Here is a 25,865-nt window from a genome sequence, read left to right on the forward strand (position 1 = left end):
TATATATATATATATATAAGAACAATCTAAAGCATGTTTAAGAGACAACTGTTATTAAATGGAACATGGGTCTAAATAAACTTTTCTATAAAATATTTCCACCTACAGTTTGTAATGCTTTTATAGAAGGTGTACTTGGGACTAATGCTTCAGTCTGCGTTTATCCTTGTCCTTTTATCAATGGCAATGACTCACTTCTATCCCTGGGTTTATGGATCAGAGTTCAAGTGTTGTATCTCAGTAGCCCTGGGAAACCACATCATTAGACAGATGGTCTGGTTGGCGAGAGTAATGGCGAAAGTGGGAAGATTATGCCTTGTGCACGTGTTCTTAGAAATGTTGCTCTCATTCGAGACTTTTACGGCGTTTTATGAGGAGACAGCACGCCTTAACAGGCCAAAGGATCATTTACCTGCAAAATAGAGGGTGCCACTCTTTTTTCGCTGGGCAAAGATCAGGAGGTATCACACTTTCCGTATCATGGCGCAGTCTTAAGGTAATAATGTGTTATACACCCCACCACCACCACCCGCAAACATTTATTAATGAAAATGCCTGGAATAGAGTGACACACAACTCCCCACCTAGAAGGGAGATCACCTACTCTCGACTTAGCCATGGCAATGGAGTCAGTAACCCGGTAGTGGGTGGCTGATAAACCGCAACAGATGAGCTCTAGTCTGTAATTGTACACATAATCATATAGTACAGTTTGTAACATTTATAGATGTGTAGGATCAAGTGTAGGTGTATCTAATAAAATAGGTAGGGAGTGTATAAATAGATTGGCACTGAATTATACCAGATGTCTTGTTTTATCGCTATAAATATGGAGTTCTTTTTAATGTAAACTGGTATGTGTAGAATCATAGCATCATTTAAATCTGAAGACACAAAAAAATCTGAAGACAATAAAAAAGTGTATTGCCCATGTCTAGCAGACGTTATAAATAGAGCTGGGATGCATCATCTGGTAATGATTTGTCAAGATGACCACGTCTGTCTGTTTTCCTATTCAACCCCCACGTTCGTGCAAAAAAATAAATAAATAAATAAATAAATAAATAAATAAAAAATCCTCTTTTCTTGTGTAACCAAGGTGACCCTTGTCTGAATGAACAGCAGCTGGTCTTAATCATCATCACGGGCGGCTTTCTAATTAAGCTCATGTGTTTCTGGGTCACCTCTATATGTGCCCTGACTGTCGGCCCCCAAGCCAATTAAAAGAGGGAAAAGTCAGTCGGTTTTAGGAGGACTAGTTTGCTGCCAACTTGTTAATTAACTGCGAGTAAACTCGATTGGGTTTTGCGCGGCAATTTTCACGTTGCACAGTAGAGGGCGCTATTACGACGCGTATGGGACGTGAAGGCCTTTAGTTCAGAAGGTGAAGGGGACAGGCGTAAGTCAGATGCGGTTTATGCAGCCGGGACACGAGATGCAGAACACAGAAGCAATAGGTTAGACATCCCGAGCTCGTGGGAGTCACATTTCAGTACTTTGGTATTTGGAAGATAATAACATGCTCTTAGTATTCAATTTTGAGCAGACAAGCTGTGTTTGTTTTAGCGTCCTCTACATCCCTGTCTAAACTTTTCTTTCTCCCTTCAGAAATGAGGCTTTGTTTGCTACTAAGAAAGTAACTATCTGTGGCATATCCTTTTGTACTTGTGGAAATAAAAGGAATGGGGATTGAGAAAGTAGTTTGGGTCATGTAAAAAAAAAAAAAGGTTGTTTTTTTTGTTTTTGTTTTTGCCTTCTCTTTGCAGGCTGTACTAAGTGCACTACACCACACAGTACTGACCACATCAGTACACCCCCCCGTACCAGTAGCCAACAGAATATCTCCCTCCCACCTGCAAGGATTCATGACGAAATTAAAGAATGCTTCTTCCTTTCATCCTGCTGACCCACCAGGGCATGACTTGCACAGTTTAGTCTTTTCTGTTCTCCTCTGGTGTACCTTGGGACCGAGAGGTCAACGCACTTTCCTTCATCTAACAAAGCATGGCTCATAGTGGACATGTGTTGTTTGGCCAGAGAGGTGGCCACGGGGAAAGCAACTTTGCTCCCAAAAATCCTTCAAAACATACATGGAGTGTTTATACCAAAAGTAAAATGATTTTTCAATACGAATACACAGCTGCTACTGAAATGGGTTGGGTTTGGTTTTGTTTGTTTTGTTTTTTTTTGGTGTCTGCTAGAATACAGTTCACCTGCATGCGGCGTTTTTGTGTGTCCTCATCAGGCTGTGCAGTAAGGTCATTAGCACTGGTTTATGGAAGCATCAGTTCTCACTGACTACTGGTCTCTTTTGTTGTCACGTGGTAAATGAGACCGTATACTTAAGCCTGTAGTCCCATAAATAAACCTCCAACAGTCGTTTCTTTTTTTTTTCTCCCCACGCCAAAGCCTGCCTTCATGAAATGTTCCCGATACACACACCAAACGCGATAAGGGCGTAGTGCTACGATGCTGCAACCTGGACATCCTGGACTGCCTCTTGCATTAATAGTTGATTTGCACGCATCGCCTGAGTGGGGGACCCTAATAACCAGGGCGGAGCCTGAGCGCGCAGAGGCAGGACACGGGCTTGCTTGCCTTTACATCCACTCATCTCTCCTGCACGGTAGTGCTGGATTTCAGGTAGGAATTTGCGGTTTGCTGGGGGTGGGTTTGGGAGGTGAGGCGGCGGGGGGGGGGCGGTAATGTCTCGCGTTGTTACATATGATGAACCTTGCTAGCTCGATGAAAGCAGACGCGTTATGAGTGTCGCCCGCGTGAGTGATGGTAGAGAATGAATGGGCGTCTGGGCTCGCCGAGCGTGTTTCTGAATGCAGCGGCGGGGCGCACGCTAAAAATGAAGGTGTGCAAAAACACACACCGTGCAACTTTATTTTGCATGCATGCTCGCCGAGTGGCCATTTTTGGTTTGGGAGACTTTGCCTGTTGATCCTCGTTTGCTCCCCGGTTTACTCGGTCCATCAGGGCTGCCCTCCGCGGAGTGGGTGACACTCACCCCGGCGTAGGCAACTGCACATCGCCGCTAATCCCACATGTGCGTAAAAGGATCAGGCAGCCGCTCAACTGCCCCACAAACAACGCCGATGTCGAGAACTGCGAAGACGCCGTCGCATCCTGTGCCCGAAACGTCGGGCTCGGTTATTCCGCCATCCTAACGCCCGTGTCCGTGAGATCCGTCGTTATGAGCTCCTATCAAACGACCTGGATGTCGGTAGCGTTTTCCACAGGCGGTGGGGTCATCGCTAAAGGGCGATATTTGACGCCGCCATATTTCACTGGCATGTCCGATCTCCCACCAGTGCCCATCGCTGCGTGTCTGAGCCCCGCGTGTGCAGTACATGGTTATTAAACTCAAAACTGTCGCTGGACGCGATGTTCCTAAAGATTTGGGCGGCTGTACCCAGCCATTCGTAGCGTCCCGGTGGCACAGGGTTTTCCGATAATGTCGCAAATGTTAAGATGTCCTTTCGGAACATGAGCTCGTTTCTACGTGTTTCGGGTGTAGCCATCAGTTTGCGATGATCCGCTGCCGAGTTTAAAAGCGCGCACTCAAGGATCTCAAGCTTTGCTTTATTCTAGGATGAGGGGGACTCGTCTTGATGATTATTTTGATGTGCAAAGATCAAGCCCCCTTACTCCGTAACGGAGATGAAAACGGGCTTTCCCTCTGCAACTCCATCCTAATCCCGGCAGATTTGCACTCGGAATATCTTGCTTTCAAAAGGAGAGGATTCGTGGTCGGGTCATGCAGATGTGCCCACATTAACGTCTTGTCGATTACAACTACCGGCCACTGGTGATACAGGGGCAGATAAAGTAATCTGAATAACGAAATCAAACGTCGAGCTGTCCTCTTACGATCCCCAGGGCTCGTAAGGCCATGTGCTGCTTCGTGTGTGGCGCTGAACCACACCCCTTTGGACTTGACTTCGCAGGCACAGCTCCCTCAACTGCTTGGAAAAGTAACACACGACTGCAACTCGCCCAGTTGTGCGTGGTGTTGAATCGTTTTCGAAACGAACGCTGTTTTTGCTTCTGTTTGTTGGTTTAGTCCTTCGGGGAGACCTCCAAGATCAGCAGCTCCTGCTCAAACTAAAGTGATAATATTTTATTAATCGTGCATGCAGCAGATTTTGCCAAAGTTAAGATTACAGTATACCCGTTAATGGTGTCTGCTTATAGATAATGTGCACATCAGACCTGTTTGACCGTTTTGTAATGTATTTAGAGCTCATGGAAATTGACATGCTTTACAGTGCACTCCACAGTGTTCTGTCTGCTTGACCCAAGTGTACTACAGACATGCCTCAGGTTTTAGTCCTACCCTGTGTGTAGGTGTGCGCGCGCACACACACACGCACAGTTTCCATGGTGTGGCTGTGAGCAGGAAGCAAGAGCTGCAGTATGACAGGAAGAGACGGATGTTCAGTACTGCTGTGCGCTGCACCTCCTGGTAGTTATACGGGGTCAAGTCTGTGATCTGGGAATGCGGCTGTCGTTTTCCCTGAAAAGCTTGTGTCAGGAAAGACGTGGTTTTACTATGGATTGTGTGTCCACCTTATTCTGTTACAGGTCAATTCATTTGCAATTGAATTAAGGAAAGACTGAGATGGCAAGAGGTTTCTTTGTATTGGTCTCTGCCTTTGGCTGGTTGGTGGAATAATTTTAGTACATCACAACATGCTGTAACCCCCCCAAAAAAAAAAAAGTTCCTCTCCTGAAATGCACTGGAACAGTACCCAGCAGTGTAGCATGACATTCGCGGCACAGAGCGGGAGATGCACTGCTCAAAACGTATGTTTTAATTATAAACAGAGAGTGGCAAAGTGGCCAGTGCAGGTTTTGACACAGCCAAAATGGGAGAAGCCACTTTATAGGACTTACAGGCAGAAGGCTCAGTGGTTTGTCATGTCTGTTGACGGGCTGTGTGTGATCACTCAGTGTTGCTCTTGGGCTCCCTCACCGAAAGTCTTGCAACTTTTGCAAGCACCTGCTTTCTGTCTTCTCTCGCTTCCATAAGCATGGCTATAATTAGCTCTCTGCACAGCAAGTGTCACGGGCTGGGATATGACTCTTTGGCTTCTGATAGATGCAAACAAAGAACCGACGACTCCGGTCACATCGGGCCCGAGCAGAGAGCGGCGAGGCGGACGCGGTTTGTTTCTGGTCGCTGCGCCGCCAAGGCAAGGAGAGGCAACGGCGCCCGCGATCCGGTTCAGAGCTGCGTGGTTTCGGCTGGTGCGGCCGGGGGGAGGGCCGCCATTCCTCTGTCGCACTCCGGCGACGCGGGCGGCCGCGAGGTCCTCCGTGGAAAAGGCCAAGGTCAAACATCAAATGATCTTGCTGTAAAATAGAGCGGCTGGTCTAGAGCTCTAAGGATCTTAACACCATGGTGTTGGAACCATGTTTACCTTGGTTTCTGGTCAGGAGATGAATCACAGTGTTTCACGTCTTAAAATGACTATCTTACCAGTGTTGTGCTCATTGTTGGCATTTTTCTTTTAGTTTGCTTGTTTTGGAGTTGTTTTCACAGCACAGTCCTGCCTTTGTGATCCGTCTCCTACCACAGTAAGAAATCATGTAAACACAGTCGGTGCAGAGTCTTGCGAAATCTGCTATAAAGCAACATGATGTGTAATTACTTTAAGTGATATCAGCTTACCTCTTATTGTAAATCCCCCCTATGTATTCTCATATCGTGGTAGTAATTAAAATCAAGCTTTCTACATGCAGAGTCCATTGACTTGTCTGATCTCAGGCCTCCTATTAAAGAGGCCATTATCAAAATGACTGTGGATTATAGTGAGCCATTAAGGGTTTGGTTGTAGCAAGTTCTGTTCATGTAAGATGGTCCTCTAAAAATTAAATGACAAAGAGGAGGATATTCTTTTGTTTGATGTTCATATTGGAAATGGAGCTAAACAGAGTAATCCTTTAATATCTTTCCAATGTATTAGCTTTTCTAAGTATACATTCTCCAGGGCTGTGTGTTCTTAAGACTACATTTATGTAGCTGTGTGACATGTTACTAGATCATAATCTTTGAAACTTAAAGTAAAACTAATTTGTGGGATTCATTGGCAGAGTACTATAAACATACTAGCAGTGATGTGAACGTTGGTAGTACACAGATGTGATGTAATTTTTCATATTTCTTGAGGTCAGCTCCAGGCATTAATTGCATCAGGGACATACAGCGTAACCCCTAAACGCATAAAATTAACCAATTAAAGTTAACAACTTTTGATACTTAACCAAATCATTTGTATTTGTTCATTTAAAGAGACTCACCAGGTTGTTTATACCAAGAATTCCAGTTTAATAAGGGGGGGGGGGGAGTGTTTTATTCCAAACCAATCAACAATCTCTCGGAGTGCATTTGTGGTCCAACTCGGAGTTTACAGTTCCCCTGTCTGAACTAAAGGCTACTTCCACCTCTCATTAGTCACCAAACCAGAATAAATGTATTCTGCTCTTACATGCTCCACTTTTGAGTCTGTGGTGACTAAATCCCATGACATCAGGGGGGGGAATTTAAATTGATGAATGTAATAGTCCATGTTTTACCCAAATATAGTGTATTGTAGACCGATTCACCTGAGCTCTGCTCTAATTTGGTATACAGCTTCATTTTATCACATTAAAGAGAGAGCAGCATTACGGAGCCACTATTCCAAGCTTACTGATTTCTCTATTCATAGCATGTGATTCATTAGATTAACTGAATTCAATTAATTTACTCTTCTTAAGCGGTTAATTCTGGTTTATTAGTTCAGAATAACACTAGTTGGTCTCAGAATAACACTAGTTGGTCTCTAGAATAACACTAGTTGGTTATATTCCTTATATCAGTGGGTATGGTCTTAGTTTGCCTTGCGTTTAGTGGAACGCCGTGCGCCGCCGTAAGATGTTTAAATGTAATGCTGTAAACCGCATCGGCTGCGGTTGCGCTGTGTCTCCAGACGGAATGGAGAGCAGAGATGGCGTCTCGTTCACTTCAAGTTTCCCCCATGTCACCCTCGTGTCGTCCATCGAGGAGACGGGTCCTTTCTTCCAACCGCGGTTCTGGCTCTCGGTGTTGTGAACGGTGAGGCCTTGCGCGTTAGCCAGTTGATTTCCTAGTGCAGTCCGTTAGATTAAAGGGTATTTTACTTTGCCTGCCGCACTTGTGCCGTCCGCTAAAGTGACGTGCCTTGGATGTTCAGCTGGTGGTCGGGTGAGGCGGCGCTCTGGAGCGCTCGCTGACGGACCACGCTTGTGCTGCGTCGAGTGGGGTAAAATGCAAGCGAGCTTCTTTTTTTTTCCCACACACACCCAGTGCTCTGAATTCCCGGTCAGCCCATTGTGCTCTCTGGCCCAGCAGCAAAACAGGCGAGCAAGGTCTGCCGCTAGCTCAGGATCAGCGTCTCTTACCCGAATACCATCCGTGACCTTTACGAGAGAAAGCAGGAAACTGATCTGAGAGCAGTGGTTTCTCTACAGGCACCCCCTTGGCCCCTACTGCTGGTCTGGTGGGCTCATGACCCTCTGCTACCACAGGCTGTGTTATCCATGGGATTGTGGAGTCCTGAGTCTTCCTTGCAGCCGATTGGGTGAGTCCAGTGGGTTTAATAGGGCTTGGCCACGGCAGTGTCCTCTGTTAGGAGCTCCTCCTGGGGCTTTGTTGGCCTTGTAAAGGGCTTGGGTGTGTTACCATCAGCTTTGTTTCCCTGGAGATATGAAACGTGTAGTATTAATGTGCAAGGTGTGTGTGTGTGTGTGTGTGAGGGAGAGAGAAACATCTCTGCTCCACCCCCCCCGGTACTTTTCCGAATGGTGTAACTATGGTCCGGAGAGGTGGATCCCTCACAATAATCCTGCTCATTTGAGGGGAAGGGGAGGAGGCTGTTCTCAGTCAGGGTCTCTTTGTTGGAATTATTCACTCCACATTTTCCAGCACTCCTCTCATTTCCTCTCCTCCCTCAAAGCCAAATCTGAAATCTCTTTTGAGGGATTTTTTCGGTCGAGGGGCACATAATGAAAGGAAGACCAACAAACGTGATGAGCCCAGGCGAGCGCCGCTGAGTGATTAGCAGCACTCTGTCTCTTTGGCTTTGTTGTGGTCCCTGTTGCTCGGCTACGGTGCCGGAGCTTCTGGGTGTTGGGAAATGGTTCAATCAAGGAAGTCATTGTTGAGTTAGGAAGGAGTTGATGGCAAGGCATCAGTTGGCTTGCAGTGATGGACTGTTGTTTTTTTGTTGTTGTTTGTTTTTTTGGGTTTTTTTTTTGGGGGGGGTGCACATGCAGGTGAAGACAGCCATTGTTTACACATTGTAACAAGGAAGCGATCATCGCAAATTTTCCCGTGATGGTCTTGATGATGATAAACCTGTAGCAGCTGATGGTGATTGTTGTTTATGCTGCTGTTGATGATGAGTTGATGCAGAAGAGCAAGGTGAAGATGGAGACTGTAGCAGAGGTGATGAGCAGGAGGAAGAAGACCAGAAGCTTTCTGCTGCAGATGTTCACGACAAGGGCGCTGGCTTGGCTGGACCCGTGTGCTGCAGTGACTCTAGTGGATATTGAGATGGGCGAGAGTTCCAGCCTGGAGCTCATTTACAGAGTGCAGGCGGCTGGAGCTCAGGCAGCACCTCTCAGGCAAGGCTGCTGACGCATCCACCTGCCTGTCTGCCAACCCGGCCTGCCTGTCTGCCTGCCTGCCCACACGTCTGCCTGTCTGGGGGTTAATCGCATGCGGGCTCCACCACTCCTCCAGCGAGTCCGAGCAGAAGCAGTCGAAGCAGGTACGAGCAGCACTCGACGACGGAACACTTCGGGCACTCTGCTGGTCAGGACCGGCTTTCCGGAATAAGGATACGACCTCCGCCAGTAAGCCGGCCACTGCTGTTTCCTCAGCCTATAGAACGGGGATGTCCTTGAGAAAGGCATTAACAGACCTCCATTAAATCCAGATTGCTGAAATGATTAAAGTGGCTGCTGACACCACCAGGTTGCGTAACTGCCATGAATAGCGCGATCGCGTTAGCTTCTTGCTTGTGTTGCTGCCTTTCCCTGAAATTCTCGAGGCGTTCCTCAGTGAGGTTGCTATCTCATCTTATTTAGCTGGTTCTACTTGGGGGGGGGGGGGGGGAATTCATTTTAAAAAATGTTTTTCCTTAACATGCCTTGTTTAGTTGAACTTTCAAATTGAGGTCTCTGTAAATCCAACGGCTTGCACAGTGTTGCTGCTGCCAGAGTAACCATAGTAATTAGGCCTCGCGTGTTTGCTATGCGAGCGCGGCAGGAGAGCAGACCGGGGCTGCCGCTCCGACTGGTCGGCGACCTCGGCGCGGGGCGAGCGTGCGACGCTGCAGCTCGTTGCCGTTAATCACTTCTCCTGAGCGGCCACGTCCGCAACGGGAAGAGCCACCGGAAAGGGGGGCCTCAGTCGTCTCGGGAAATAAGATCCATCTGCTGTCTTCTCACCTTTGGGGATCTTTGATTTTACCCTGAAGGTGGTGAGACGGTGCCACTGCTGATGTGGACCGAGAAAGGGCGGGAGGTGGGGTGGGGGCGAGCCCTCCAAACTGCTGCCAACACTCTGGGAATCCAAGCGGGGAGCGTCTGCAGGGGGTTAGGGAGTGAATGAAGCCACAGGACTGCGGAGGTCCTGTCTATTGAGCTTCCCCTTTGATGTGGTGATTAGTGGAAGACTGATGTGTCCTGCTTTACGGTCTCTTATGAGTGTAGAACACAATACTTGCCTTCAAAGTGTTTAGGTACCATTTACAGAGAATGCTTTACTACCATGGACATAAAGCAAACAAATGTACACACACACGTCCACCCACACACTCCTGCTGTAAAATGCCGAGTGCATCAGCGCTAAGATCTGACTAAAGAATACACTAGTAGTCCACTTCAAGGTCCAGCAAGAGACGTACTTAAAATTCCAGCCGACAGCTCCTGTTTGTATTGCAATAACAATATAACACCTTCCACGAAGACGGTCCTTTACCAAAATTCAAATGTGTACACTGGTTGTGTATTCGAGCTCCTGGGGGGGAAAGGTGAAGGGTGAACCTAGAGCTCCGTCGTGTCGTGGGCCTGTCCGGTTCTGGTGAAGAGGCCCAGGCTTCCGTCAACTTCCTCCCACTTCCTCCCCAGCCGAGAGCCAGGGATCGGCTCGCGTGTTTACCGTTTGCTGGTTTGAGCCCGTCTAAGCCTCTCGGCCAGCCGAGAGAGTGGCGGGAGAACGCACACAAGAGTGCAAACGGACGCAACGGCTCTGAAGGAGAATTGGCGCAGGGCTCTCCCAGGGCCTGGCTATGGGGGGGGGCTGGGTAGTGTGGGGTCAGAGGCATGGGGGGAGGTGTGAGCCCCTGTTGGTAGCCTGGCCTCACAGAGTACAGGGTTAATGACGGTGCCGCCGAGAGCGCTTGCTGCACAAGCCATTGAGTGTGCAGTGGAGGAAGAACGGGAGGAAGTGAGCCTAGAGGATTTCTGTCTCCACCTCACGGCGCCGCATCGACTGTAGTCGTAACGCTGATGATTCTTAATCAGCATGCGGGGACTGGATTCAAGGGACGGGGCAGTAGTGGCTGTTGTGCGTCTCCCTGAGTGTTGCAAATGAGGCAGGAGCGACGGCGGTCTGCTCGTACGACACCTGGAGGGTCCGACCTCGGCTCGTCTTCGGCGCGTAACCCGACTGCTGGGTCTGGTGGCTGCACATCCCTCCTGTCATGGGGGAAATGGAAGAATGAGGCTGACGATGGACCTTGGCCCGGTGGGTCTCCAGTCTCCCTCCCTTCGTCCATCTCTCTCTCTCACACCCACACAGAGAACTGTGTAATGCGCAGAGAATGTGATTTTACCACAGTCATACAATTAGAAGGGGGCAAGCTGGGAGCGAGAGAGAGAGATGTGCATATTTGTGTAATGCCCTTGGCAGAAGGTCATTGTATAGGAAAGACTATGAATTATTGTAATCCGGGTATCACTATTTGCATAGAGTGCTTACTGCAACTGAAGAACATTTATTGATTAGTCTCACTTGTCTTTGGTCAGTTTTTTGGATGTGTGTGTGTGTGTGTGTGTGTGTGTGTGTGTGTGTGTGCGCGCACGTGTAGATACTGGGGAGGGTGGGAGTGTTCTAGTGAATAAGCAGGCCAGAGTATGTCCCTGCAGGGCCGTGTGTGTGTGTGTGTGTGTGTGTGTGTGTGTGTGTGTGTGTGTGTGTGTGTGTGTGTGAGAGAGAGAGAGAGGGGGAGCTCAGGTTACTCTCTTCCACACGTTCATTCTTATGCCCTGACTAATTAGCAACACTATATGCAGCCATGTGGCTCTGTGCCTTCTGCTACGAGGAGCTAAAGGGAAGCTGGGTGAGGACTTGCATTTGATACCATTCTTATTTGTCCTATGCTCCAAGACTTCTTGATCCATAGCTGTGTGTGTGTGTGTATACTGGAGGAGCTTTCAGAAGGACTGTGTTGATTTGAGTTGCCTTTGAGCTGCAATTGTATCATCCACAATGGCTGAATATCGTTTTACAGGACATCCTATACCGGAGTCTTCTCTTTGGTCCATGTGTCCTCTCTGATGTCCCACAGGCTTTGGTGCTGCATTCTCTGACAACGAACAACAGAATCCACACAGTCGTCCGCATTACGTGAACTCAGGGCTATTTCGTATTTATATCTTGAAGGAGCCTTGATTCACCACCAGGCTAGTGTTGTTCTCTTGGAGGCGTGTGTGTGTGTGTGTGTGTGTGTGTGTGTGTGTGTGTGGCAGGCAGCAGCTGGAGGCGGTATTCATACGTTCATGTGACCTCAGGTAACTGGGCTTCAGGCAGGCATAACCCTGTTAACGTTCTGAGCAGCGAGGTCACCTTCTACCTTAACCCTCCCTGTTCTTTCTGATTCTTCTCTCAACAAACATGTTTTGAAGTGAAGGAGGTCTTAAAAGCAGAGCTCTGTGGATCAGCGAGCAGGTGTATGGGTTGTATGACAGAGCCTGAAGAGAGATGCGAGAGAGAGATATAGCCTGCTGTAAGTGGACGGTGACGCCTGTTGTTGTTGTTGTTGTTGTTTTGTCTCTGTAGCCAGCGCAAATATGGTATTACATTTTCCCCTCCGCTTCTGGCCTGGTGATCTCCTTAGCACTCTCTCGTTCTGTCCCCATTCTCTGGCATGTGCAGTGTCTATGGTGGCTAAGGCTGAGCGTTCTCCATGTATAGGGCGCACAGGCCTCGGAGAGCAGACAGCAGCCTTGTGTTGACGCTAGGAGATTGCGCACAGCTATGATTCACGAGGCTAACTGCGGCTATTAATAGCATTACTAAAGAAATGTGTGCGCTAGCCCACTCCATGCAGCCATAAGGACTACTGTATAGCTCAGGAAAGCATGTACACGGATCCTGTACGTAACTGGTGTGATATAGGGGAACCGGTGAGGCCCAGTGTATTAGACATGACCCATTTGTGAGAACGTTTCATAATTATGATGTGCATTTGTGTACAGTCTTTCCTGACCTCCACCCACGCAGTGGTGTAGGTTCTATTTCAGCCCTGCGGGGCAGCAGTGCTCCAACCAACCTAACACTTTATATGAGTAGTGTGAACAGGAATGATGGGGGGGGGCATGTTCCCCTATCCTCCCCCATAACCATGCATATGCGTGTACTATTCCCATCATCACTTAACCCCTTCTGTTCCCTACTGGAACCGTGTGGAACTGCGAATTCCATAGGTGTGTACATCACACTCACCAGGATTGCGATATTGCTTCAATTTGGCCAGAGTTATTAAACACAGAAGACTTGGTTCCACTAGCTTCCTCAGTTCTGCTTACTCATCACCTCCCCGTATCCACGTCTGAGCTGCACCACACTGAACCGGACTGCCCAAGTCTTCTAGCGGTACATTTACAGTGCATGAACACTCTGTGCTCGTTATGTTCAAAGTTCGCTGGAAGCGTCATATAAGTTTAAACATTCGGCCTTCTTTTGCACTTTATCTGGACTGTCAGGAAGGTATTTGGTATGTGTTTCTCACAGCCTTAAATACCTTTCATCAGACCCAGTATCAAGAGTTCGGTTAAATAAAATAAATACCTTCTCCTCTCTCAAGCCTGACACATTCCTCTCTCAATGGGATCTCTGGTCATGTGATGCAGAGGGAATGCAGTATGTAAAGCCATATCTAATAAAGGCACCTGATTTAAAGGCCATGAAAAGATTGATTCGGTAAGACCAACTCAGATATGTGTTTTCAAAGTGAGAGTTCTTCGCAGAATGCAGAATTTGAACACATGCCCAGTTCACTAGACAGTGACAGACAAGGACATACTGTACTGTAGCGCGCGCACACCCACACCACAAAGAGTCGGGCATCATCACGCGCGCTCATGTCGCCTGACAAACGTGCAGATAACGTTAATGGTCAGCAAACGTCTTGGTCAAAATAATCACCGCGATATTTATTAGCGAAACCACGCCGTAGGGAACTATAAAAGACTTGGTACTATGGAGGCGTGCCCAGCAGATGCGCATGTTTACGCGGACGCGCTCAGATGAGTGATGACGTGGCCAAGCCTACCTCGCTCCCCAAACCCTGGTGCCCCCCCTGAACGGGAGTCCCACGCACAGGTTTCAGATGATGCAGCGCTAAGCCCTCCCGTCCTCCACCATCTGTTAGCGGTGCGGAGGGCCAGCTGCTGCCTCCGCCCACCTCCCACGATGGCCTCGTGTTCCACTGGAGGAGGGCTCAGCTCGGGGGGGGGGGCTCGCCCCGCCTTGCCCTCGTCGCTGGACGGGAGGGCGGCGCCGAAACCCGACCCGCTCTATGGAGGACGCTGCCTACTTGACGCCAACGCCGGCTGACGGAGGGCTCTCGCAGGCCCGCGCAAACTTTCACCCCTCCCGCGCTCGGCTCACCTCTTGGTCCACTCCTGCAATGGAATGTTGGCTAGGAAAAAAGAACCAAGAACCCCTGGACCGAAGGCGTGTTGAAAATCCGCGCTCTGCTCCGACAGTTTGGCTGGAGGGTGCCGGGTTAATTGGTAGGTCTCAGGCGTTTAGGGTGACCACTCACTCTGATATCAGTCCTGTAAAGTACTCCTCCTAGTCCCAGGTCTCAGGTCAGTGCTATGGCCATGGTTACTGATGTGGAGGTTTATGGTGAGCTGTGCCCAGAGAAACGCACACAGCATTTCAGCTTGGGTTGTTTCGATTTCTCCCTCAACTGGGAAAAAAAAATTAGAGACTGTTGCCATAAATTTCGGGGGAGGTCATATCGAGAGAACACCGCAGTGAACGAGTGCAGTATTTTGGGGGTGAGGGAGAGACGCACCTTGGGGCCAAGTGCTTGGTGGGGCAGGGGGGCTCTTCTCGTTGGCTGGTGGGTGCAGGAGCGGAAGGCCTGGTTGCGTTTCCCCTCCATTCCACTCTGCTCCCGGCACGACCGTGTCCGCTTGGTAATCCGAACTGGAGCTTTGGAACGCTTTGAGGGAGCGTTCCAGGCAATAAGAGGGTTTACTGCAGGGAGACGCGCTAATCTAGAGGGCTGGGTGCGGGCGCAAGCATGCCTGGCCATGTGTGGATGGACGGATCGGATTCCGTCCGTGGCTCTTAGCTAGTGAGCACTGGGACTAATAGAATTACAAAGCCCCCGCCCACTTACCCACCCAGCCGTGCCCCCCCCCCCCCCACGTATAACCAAACACATCTCACTAATCATTCTGAATGCGTTTTTCCGGGGGGTCGGAAAGGCTGTGTTTGCACCAAAGTGTCTGACTGAATGCCATACCAGTGTGCCCTATGGTTTAACTTTCCAGGGATTTTTCGTGGCCAGGATTACATGGCATCTTTCCAGAAGGTTCCTTCGTAACCCGCTGACCTGTGAGAGGGTCTGGCAGCAGCTGCTGCACAGATGTGCTGTGGGGGGGATGGGCTGCACCATCCACTAATGAAAGATTGATCAGCCGAAACCTGATAAACAGCAGACCTGCACGACATGCCTACAGATGTCCGAACTGTAATTGTGTAGCACTGGCTTTGAGGCCTTGTCCGGTGAATCTTTCAGGATGTTTGTAAGATGCTGTCCTGAAATATCTCAGTGGAGCACGTGCCACCCCGAACCTCAACTACTGTACTCGCTGTGCTGAGTTTGCCATTAGCACCGTTGGCTCTTTCTGCATATGCTTCCTGGTTCTCTTTTGTAGCTTTTCTGAACAATCATCAGTCTGTTGTTTAAGTGCATCACTGTGGTTATTGTGCATTAAATGACCGTATTGTGCATTTTGAAACCTCTTCTGCAGCGTCCGACGTGCAACCATCTGTCCTGCACTTTTTGTCAGTGATGTAATTTGTCTTGCACGAGCCCTTAGCAGGGAGACTGTGATGTGCATTTCACCATTTAGATAAACAGTGTAGCCAAACTGGTGGCCCAACTAGCGTTTGCCTTACACAACTCTGCTGTTTGTTATTAAAGGAAGGGGAGTCGTGTTGGCCCATCCATAAACAAGACTCACAGCTACATTTGTCGCACTCGTGCTAATCACGAATTACATAGACATGGCGCGGGGGCTGGGCTGGGGGGGTATTGGTTTCACTTCCTGCCTTTCTCTGTTGAACTCTGAATTCTTGGAAGAGGACTGGATGGAAGTGTCATATGGAAGAAGTAAAGATTAAAGAAATTTGTGTCCACAGGGAGCGAGAGGGTGTGCTCTGCCTCCCAAGCAGAGGTGCTAGTTCCAGAAGCCCCACCTCCCCTGCGCAGCTTGCGCTCCTCCTCCACAAACACACAGAGACGAGCTCATGTGATGCTTGGCCTTAAATAAGACTCCGCAGAACCACCTCGCTCTTTCAGGCCCGGTCGTAAGTGGCTCGTCTCTGCGTTGTGAGGTGCAGCAGCGCGATCCCTCCCCGACGTAGACGGAGTCTACTACAGGGAGAAAACCTGGGCAGCAGCGGCACACGCTGCCAACACACGGAGCCGGCTGCCTGCGGATTCCCAGCAAGGAATTTGAACAACCTCTGAATATTCTTTGCGCATTTCCACTGTAAAGCCGTGTTGCTTTTATGCCTGGCGCGGTGATCACCCGAACACATGAATAAGTCATGCTGTCTAGACACACAATTCAGATGGCTGCCTTCATTAAGCCTTCTGCTGAGTGTTTGTGTGTTTCCTCTTGGTGTGAAGAGTAATATTTGTGTGAAATGCTGAAGGCTGATTTTTAAATGCATGGCAGAGTTACACGCAGAGCTTTACTGGAATGACAAAGCTTCATTTTCGTAGCAAAAGGCCCATCCGACTGGTTCACCAAGGTGGTCATTGCAGATTAGAATTACAATCTGATTCCTTTGTGCCAGATTAAACCAGCACCCAGACCGTCAGTGGAGAGTCGAGGTTTACAGTGTGGTTTAGTCCAAGTCTCGACGTAGTCTGCCATGGAAAACATGTTGAACACTTTAAGCGTAGACTCCTTCACAAGACGCGGGTGTGTTTCTGAGATGAGCCCTACCCTGTTGCAGTGTAACTTTCTTCGGTGCAGAAAGTTACAGACTCGTTGTAAGCGAAGCCCTGGCGTAGTTCCCGGGAGGGTTTTGGTGTTGATGTGGCTCTTCCCTGCCACTCGGAGTCACCATTACACTCCCCTTCTGCAGCCTCGCGCTCGAGAAGTTGAACTCGTACATTTTGTCAGACGCGTCGCAACGGGCAGAACAGACAAGTGCGCATTTGAAGACCGAAATATTTGACGGAGCAGAGGGGGGTGGTGGGTTTTCGTTTTGTTTTAGATTTTTTTTCTTCTTCTTCCTTCATTCTTTTCTCGTGTTGCCATTAATTTGCACGTGTAACGACCTCGGCAGTGTTCCGGGGTCGTTATGAAGAGGCGGTCCGCGAGGGAGAGCGCGCGCCTTTGTGGTCCGTTAATCGCGGCACGTCGGCGTACGTGCGCGCTTTGCCACGACGAGAAGAGACCTCGGCTCTTTAATGAGGTGAATGGGAGAAGCGTGCCGCTCATTTGGCCCGTAGCTGAAGAGAAGCACTTAGCTGATTACTGTCTCCCCACTGCACGGTCAGCGTTCGTGAATTGTTGGCTAGCTGCAATGCCTCCCGGCACGCTAGGAGACGTTTAAGGCCGTGCATGGCGAAGAGTGAGTCACCGGTTCGTGGATAATGACAGCAAAGTTTCTCTCCTCTTCCTGTCTGGATTTTAGCCAAAAGAGCTCGTTTGTAATGCACCGTGTTCAGAATAATAAGCATATATGACGAGGCAATTAGGTTCTCGAGACAGGGTCGCGAGATGTGACTAAGCGGCAGAGGGGCTATTTGTAGTGACAAAGCTGTCCTCAGTATCACGTGGAGGTGGTGTGTTCATGCGCTCCTCAGAGCCCTATTTTGAATACTATAAACAAATGTTATAAAATGCATAAATTGTGATCCATAGCTAACTCATATTTTATGGACTGCATGCAGGCCAGCAATAGTTTTCCCCAGTGAAGGATCCATGGTTCAACCTCTGTGTAACTCTGCTCTGGGTCCTTGAGATGTTATGATGCTTATATATTCTGCTCCAAAACTATGGGATTTAGCCTAACTGGTGTTCCAGAGACCTGGGTCTTTCTAGAGGTGAGATTTTGTGATTGCATATTTTCTAAATGCTTTTATTAACTAAGCCTATTTTATGGAGTTTGTTAACAAATAAATAAAAATAATTTAAAAGGTAAAATGTAAAAAGAGTAATTAAATATTGGCAAGACCTGGATTGCTAAGCAGCCTGTGTGTAATCATAACAGGAAGGGCTCTGTCAGGCAGTTCACCGATGAGGTCTTTAGCTATTGTGTCTTACATTAATGCGCACATGTGGTCCTTATTCGGGCCAGAATAGATTTCAATGCAAATCTTTCCCCCAGACTTGTTGTACCATAATCTCTCTTGGATGTGTAGCAAGTATTTTTCACACACTCTGACATTTTACACTCATTCCTTTCACAAACGTTAAGACTGCTGGCAAAGTTCTATTCCTTGTACGTTTTCACTAGTCAAATAACTAACGCTTTTCACCGCGGACGGTCGGACACCGATCGCGTGCGACGCGCCTTCTCCAGAACCTCTGCAAAGCAGCGACACATAAAAATGATCTACGAGTTCAGGAAGTGCCCGCCGAGGGCCACCCGGAGCCGCTCGGTGGTGACAGCAGCATCACCCCTCTGCTCCTCGCGTTCAAAACGGCGGCGCCGCCCGTTTGGGGTCGAGAGCGCCACATCTTTCGTGACCGCCTGCGCACGAGGGCTCGTTCCAGAGCACAGAAGGATTCCTTCAGTGTCCGTCCAGGCTGACGTCGCCGGCCGGCCGCTGCCTTCACCGCGGTGTGTCCATCGCCGGGCCAGACAAAGTGTCGCTTTGATTCTCAGGGCTGCGAATTCTTAAAGTCTTGGGATCGACTCCGTGTTCCGCATCTGATGAACTTGATGGAGTGAAGCTTATGGTTCTGACTGATGACCTCCCTATGAATGCGGCCCAGCTGGTACAATGCCTCCTTCACCGCCGGTCCCGCCACATATAGAACGGCGTTAGAGGGACAGCTCGAGCAGATATGACTGCGCATATTGTACCGCTGTATGAATAATGCATGTGACTGATTCGTGTGTTTGATACATGTCCTCTGACACATGTTGCCTGAGTCTGTTGGACATATTTGGGTCGCTTTCCAAATGCAGATTTTCCATGAGGAATGTTGTCATTATTTCATTATTTGTAACCGAGGGAGTTCCAGCTATCTGTGTTCCAAGAGACATACAAGGAAATGTTCCGTAGTTCTAGACACTTGCGCTCTCGCTCTCTCTCTCTCTCTCTCTTTCCCCCCCCCCCCCACTCTAGAATGGACAGGCTGCAAAATGGCTCTCTAGTGGTCCCCAGGCTGCAGCAAAAATCATAAATCATTGCATACTTTTATGGATTCATTGTGCAAAGTGGATGCAACTCTGGAAAGTGCAGCCTGAGCAGGAAGCGATGGCACTGGCATATAGATGTTTTAGATACTGTGTATAAAAGAGCTCCTTAAGTGTGTTTTATGCAGGGCTGCCCTGTCAGCAAGCCATTACGTCTCAGTGCCCTCTTGTTCCCAGCTCAGACAGTGCAAAATGTTGCCATTCTAACTGTACCCCTCAATAGTTTCCAGAACACTGAGAATCCAGGCAATTTCTGTAGGGCATATTTAAGGCAAGCAGCCTTTATATCAGTTGTGGAGATGGCTAACAAGGAGCTGAACTGTGTAGATGCCAGATGTGTAGGAGTTAATAATGAGTTATTAATAATTAGGAGTTGCTAATGATGTTCATGACCCCTTGCGCCCCCGAGTTGAACAGCGCACTTTCTTTCTGCCCTTTGGTTTTTTGCTCTCTGGTATTAAGAGTTGATTCACTAAATCAATGTTTACAATTCCATCAGCAGAACAGCGTTGGGATAACCGGCATCGGGCTAGCGGGTGTCAGTAGAACGACGTCTGGCTAGCGGGCATTGGTAGGCCCTTGCGCTTGCTAAGAGGCAGGGACTTGGCAGAGGGGGCTCTGTTTGTTTGTTTGTTTGTTCTTTTCCTGTGAGTTTTCTTCATAGTGTGGCCAGCAAGATTAGGTCACACACTGACTGCATTACGTTTCACAAGCACCCGTGCAGAAGTGCACCACCAACACACTGCGTTTTGCAGCATGCTGAGGAGGTCTGGCGTGTGCCTTGTTTTTCAACTTTTGGTTTCTTTCTGTGTTTTAGAATACTTGTAAATAGTCTCAGCCTGCTTACATAAACAGCATGTACCCTTCTCCGGTGCTCTCTGCCCCGTGTCAGGGCCTGCCCTCAGCTTGGTCTGCACCGCACTGCTCTGCTCTAAACAAGTTTGTACATAAATGCATATCTGCTCGAGATGTGCAACTCTGGCATGTTGTGCTAGGCTGAGTTATGTCATTTATTTACTCTAGCTGCTGCCTGACTCTTGCTGCATCCAGACTCCTCTCTCTGCGCCTTTTTAGTTGTTGATCTGAGAACAACTTTGGGATTTCTCACTTGATGGTTAAGTTTTGGAGAATCTGGCTCTGGAGCAGGAGGAACGTGCGTGTGCGGAATCGAAGGACTCGGTGTCTGGGTCTGTGTTTTGAGCTGGGTATTGGCCAGGCTCTAAGCTCATTACAGTAATCGGGTTAAAAGGATGGAGTTTGGGAACCGCGAGGCCTCGGGCTCTTTACCTCTGGCTACTCGTATTACTGAGCGTCTCCTGCCGAGCGCCTACCCGCTGAGCCTCATCATCACCCAAACTTTCGGCACTCCTCCTCCGCCTCTCACCAGGCTCCATCCTACAGCCTTAAATGCTGCCTAGCCTCCCAGAGCTCTTCCCCAGTGCCTCCATCCAACCCACTCCCAACCCCTCCACCCTCCCTCCATCCTTTCTCAAACCTCTCCGCCCTCCCTCCGGACTCTCTCCGAACACTACAACCTTTCCTCGGCCCCTGCCCGGGCTCTCTCTAAACGGTCCTCCGTTTGTTGCTGGCTTAGGTGACCCCAGAAATCTTTGAAGGCTTCTTGCACCTTAAAAAGGTCAAAAAAAGAACGGATCACAATCCAAGAGGTTTACAGAATCGAATAAACAAAGCAGGACTGCAGAAGCAACAGAACCATGGCAGTCTAATTAATCAGTAGGTTATGGCCGAGCAGTATGTGTGTTCAGCTTGTGTGGGTCTGGAAGGGCTCTTTCACATGCAGCCTGTCGAGTGCTATTAGCAGAGAGTGCCCTGTTCAGAAACAGCGATTCAGCAGGAATCTGGTATCAGCTCCACAGATTGGCTTCCTGTTTCTAACCAGCGTTCTGTTTTATTTTCAGCTGCGGAGAGCCGCTGAGATCCCTTGCCATTGTATGCCAGAAGAATAAGGTAAGACCCGTTTCAAGGCTGCTCTTTAGAGTGACGTGTAACGCGCGCGTGTCCGTCAATTGCAGGTCGCGTACGTGATGCGCCCTTACAAGAAAGTAAAAAGCACAGTCAGAATTTTCTTTTCTTTGGATAAAAGTTTTTTTTGTTTAACCAGATGCCCCGTTGGTCCATCAGTTGTGCGGTCTAAGTGCCAGGTGTTCTCGGTCAAAGGGGTCGTAGTCTTTGTGCTGATTAGTGTTAAATGTCACAGTCTGTGAGCACCGACTCTTTCTGGCCTGGTAATGAAATTCTGGGCTCTTTTGTGGCCCCTAGCGGGGGCCCTGCACTCTGAATACCTCTGCCCCACTCAGAAAGAGGCCTTATGCTCCGCGACTGGAGCCAGCCAAAAGCCACCGGCCCTGGGAAAGGCCCAAACGCCGGTTGCCATGGCAACTTGCGGATGTGGAGCATGAAATGGTACTGCCTGCGAGTCGCTAACAAAGCGTGGCAGCATCCTCCCCTCTCCTATACCGGGACTCTAATCCTCCAAGCTCGCACTCTCTCTCTCTCCTGCCATCAGAAGTACTCTTTGCTCCGTCTCTCTGCAGTGCAGAAGTGGCCCTTGCCAACGCCGGACCCCCTGCTCCGACCTGCCCGGGCGCTGAGGCCGGGCTTTCAGAGGCTGGCCCAGAGCCGCCGGACCTTCAGTCCGTCTTGGCTGTGGTCACTTTCAGGCAGGGAAACTGTAAATGCACTCCAGTTGTTCAATACTCCGGGCGCTTGCGAGCCATGCCACTGTCAGACAGCTCTCTGGTGCAGCGCGTAGTGGTGTGCAGCATGGCGGCACGCCCCTGCTGGACTGATATAAGGGAGGTCTTTGCGGAACATCTCTTGAAGACGTGTAGGGTCTGGAGCAGCAGGGCTTCACGGTATATTGTTCGTTAATCAGCATGGCAACAATGGCATATAATGTGGTTAAATTGGAGAAGGCTGCTACATGCAAATGAGCCCTCGCACAAATCTCACGTTTTTGTTTTGTATGTTTTGGAGCTCTGTGAGCAACCTGAGCACTCACTCCTTCCAGTGTTCACATGTTCGGAGGGCTTTGATGAATCAAGCTTTCACCTAATGCAACAAACACAAATGAATTTAAAATGATTTAAAAGCAGTTAAAATGATGTAGGCCAGTCATTAACCATGTCACATTAGAGGTTCACCAATGAGTTTTAAAATATTGCAAAAAATATCACAACGTATAGTAATGCAATGTATGGTCCGTTTTTGGCTGTAACATGCATACCGTGGAAGCAGTGCAGAAGCCGGGCAGCCTGGAATTTCTCTGTCGGTTTTCAGAGCTATTGTAATTGTATGTGGTCTGACTGTATCCTATGCCTTCCGGAAAGCTCTGTGAACGGAATAACGTGTTGCCGCTGTTTTCACCTTTTCCAGCCAATTTAGACGGTTGACTTCTCCAGCAGTGCTCAGCTCGGGCTGCGGAAGAAAATCCCCCACCCACAAACACACACACACACACGCACTAAACACCTAAGCTATGTGTTTATAAATGCCTCCATTTAACAATGGATCTGTTCAGTTAGCCTTGGACTCTCGCCATTGGTGCATCTTCTGTCTGGGTGTAGATGTTGACCAGTTATCTAGAGTGGGAACAAACACTTAGAGCGGAGCAGGACCGATTGAGCGTGTGTTTGGAGGAGTCGTGCATGAGCGCTCTGTTTCCTTTGGGTTGTGTTTGGTTACCTGGGCTCCCTTTCCCCAGATAACCAAACCAGCAGGGCAGAGTTTCGCTTTGGTTGCGGGCCAAGCGCGTGTGTGTGTGTGTGTGTGTGTGTGTGTGTGTGTGTGTGTAACGGGTCCACGAGGGTAATGGCCTTTGGCGTGGAGAGCAGCAGACACGTAGGCAGGGCTGTGTACTGCAGCAGGAATGAAGAGGGCTGGCTGGACTCCAAAACACAACCTGCTCCAGTGGAACTGGGAGTGAACATCAATGCTCCTTCCTCTGGAACTCAACCGCAGTCAACTCTGACCCCTACGCCATACGCCAGCTCTGCCTGTGTTACTGGCACATTACAGACGGAACGTGTACAGATTAAAAGGGATTATATCGTCTACATAGGAGGTGCACGAGAGAAATGTTGCATGGTTATCGCAGTAGTGCAAGGAAACATCCAGGTAGTGTAGTGGCAGTCTGAGGCTGAGAGTTTTCGGAAATGGTGCTCTCTCGTGGTCTGTAACCTGCCCCCTGCTCTTTGTGTTGGCTGCCTCGGTGGGAGAGCCAAGACGTGATGACAGCCCACTTTCACTAGCAGCCTTCCTTAATTTTTCCCACCCGATCGGGAACAATCTGACACGGTTCGCCCAGTCACACGGCCTGCACACTGGCCGCACCACGGGGCGGGCGCTCTCGGCGGAAGGAGATGAGACTGGCCGTGTTCTTGCTTGCTTGTGCTTCCAGAGGAGAATGCTGGGATTCACTGGGCCTTAACTGGGACGGCGTTAAGCACGAAGTCCAAAGTAACACACAGTCCAGATGGGACCGTATCAACTCTAAGGGTCTCTCAGCCTGTAGGCTTTGCCGCGTAGGTGACCTGTAGAGGACAGTTCCTCCACAGATGCCTGCTCATCTCCTCTGTGGATGTTCAGGTCTGGGTTTCCAGCGCATTGCTACCGAGCGACGAAGGCCTGCCTGGCGGCGGTTTGCAGCTTGTCCTGCCCCATCACACCCCCTCTTCCTCCGAGTGGGAAGCCCGATTGCAGCTCCCTGTTGCAACACGTGGGTTAGACGCTCCCCCGGAAACCCGGCCAGAGATACCGTGCCGACTCGGCCATCGTGAACGCTTACGCTGCTGTTCTAAACACTTTCCCCACTGACTGCGGTTCTCACTTGGTCTTATTTCCATTTCAAACAGTCGTGAGATGGGGGGGGAGACGAAGCTGCATCCAGAGTTTTCTTGAGGCTGTGTGAAAATGATCCTCTGTTTCTCCAGCAGAAATAGCACGTTGCATATGCAGGAATATATGAGCTGTCAGAGCAGACTGGCAGCGTGAGCAGCCTTTTAATTCCATCCGACAGGCGTTCCGGATGTGGCCTGCTCTCGCATCCGAGGCCTCCGTGACGAACTCCCTCCCTCCCCGCGAAGCCGTCACCTTCCTCTCTCACCGTCCCGGCTGTTTTGCGCTCCTGGCCCCAAAGCGGAAGGGCCCGAGCTGCTGCTCCGTGGGCCAGCCTGGGCTCTCCGGGGCCCCTCACGGCCCTCTTTCCTGGGCCTCTCGCTGAGTTGTCCTGCCCACACGGTCTCGGCTGGGTGATTTGCAGTCATCACTGCCTCACGGCGCTGCTCATAAATGGCTAGCACTTGGAGGGTGTTTGGTATTAACGGTACACGAGCAGGACAGACAGCAGAGGAGGAGCTGGGATCAGTCGTGATGCATTCATCACCAGCCTCGTCCCCTGCACAAGGTGGCATTTGGACTGATCTCAGATGTGTTTTGTTGGCTGTGGGTCATTACGCTGAACTTTGTCAAACTGCATTGGAGGTGTGTGCATGCTGCTCCCTACCCACGTCCTAGACCTACGTTTAGAGAACAGCACTGTCCAGACCATGAGCGTGCAGTGGTCAGGGTCTGGAATATGCCGTCTGTGTGGATATATGGTGTGTCTGAGAATGGGAGAGAAGGAAAAGTAACATTTTACTTCGTTTGTGAAATATGCATTCACACTCGCTACTGGGCAGATCTGTTTCTCTTGCGTATTCACCATTCCCAGTGATTTGTTGCTGATGGCTCTGGGGCATTCTACATTTTGTACCTGCAAAGCACATGAATTTAAGTCTATTAATGACACTAAAGAATTGTATTTTTTTGGCATTTAGTGGAAACCTTGGCCTTAGCTCATCTGAATCTAAACACCACCTAACGGTGATTTCTAGCACCAGATCCTTATCATTTAATACCTGCGGAAGAGAAATTGGTACGTTTCTACAAAACGTAATCTACGAAAGGGTGGATGCTCTGTGCTTAAAGATTCTAAACAAAGGAGTGGCATTGGTGGTGGTGGTGGTGGTGGTGGTGGTGCTGGTGGTGGTGGTGGTACTAGAAGGAACCAGTCATGTAGCTTTCAGATGCCAGAACCACTTTAGTCACTCCACAGTTACAGACCTCCATTCAGTCCACTATTAGTCATGCCAGCTCAGCAGGACATGGAATCTTAATCAGATTGGAGATCATCATCTCCCTACACGCCCTAATGTGTCCTGCCCATTAGAAATAATAATTTTTTAATAACCTTTATTTTAAACCTATTGTTCAATCCTTATACATGTTAGACTCTTCACATTGTCTTCAATTCCTTTTCTGCAAATCCTTGAACGCCTGAAGGAATAAAAGCCACCTGTCAACTCCGTACTTTATTGGACATTTAAAAGTTTATACACAGTGATCCCAAGAAAGATGGTTTGGGAGCTTTACTGTATTTTCTTGATGTAAGACCTGAGAAGAACCAACATTCATTGAACCGTAGGTGTCCGATATTGCAATAACCCTAAATTCAATGTTTAATTCCAAGCAACACTCAGAGTCACAGCTAAAGATGTTGGTATGAGTGCTAAAATTGGAACATTCTGACTATTTTGTTTGGAGTTGTTTTTTCTGCTACAGGCACATTTGAAGAGCTCCAACTATTAATTTTTTTCCCTATTCACTGTACAGTGGCAATAAAATATGTGACGCACCCTTTTTATTACCACTGTACAGTGAGATTTAACCTGAATTACATAGTTACATGGAAGGGAGAATGAAGGAAGGGACTCCTAAGTAAGTCACAGGTGAAGCCTGTGCTTGCCTTTTACCTGAGAATGGATGCACTGTAAACCGTTTACTGCAAAGGGAACCAGAATTCCCCTGGTTCCCGCTTATCATCTAACAAATAAAACAATGACTAATAAACTTT

General features: G+C 49.0%; 1 protein-coding gene and 1 long non-coding RNA gene across 2 annotated transcripts in view; one reads left to right on the forward strand and one right to left on the reverse strand.

Moving 5' to 3' along the window:
• Positions 1-2,391: 2,391 nt before the first annotated feature.
• Positions 2,392-25,865, forward strand: part of tln2b (talin 2b) — an 80,028-nt gene continuing 56,554 nt past the window's right edge. The window contains exons 1-2 of the mRNA XM_035522466.2: positions 2,392-2,643; positions 20,872-20,920. The gene's annotated coding sequence lies outside the window, so the exon portion shown is untranslated. The remainder of the gene's footprint in view (positions 2,644-20,871; positions 20,921-25,865) is intronic.
• LOC145657440 (uncharacterized) lies at positions 13,456-15,964 on the reverse strand. Its single transcript, XR_014123105.1, has 2 exons — positions 14,349-15,964; positions 13,456-14,240 (listed from the first exon to the last, which is right to left on the reverse strand). It is a non-coding gene; the product is annotated as an uncharacterized LOC145657440 (long non-coding RNA).

Source organism: Electrophorus electricus, chromosome 4 (assembly GCF_041902795.1).
Source record: "Electrophorus electricus isolate QZ-2024a chromosome 4, ASM4190279v1, whole genome shotgun sequence".
Lineage (NCBI taxonomy): Eukaryota > Metazoa > Chordata > Actinopteri > Gymnotiformes > Gymnotidae > Electrophorus > Electrophorus electricus.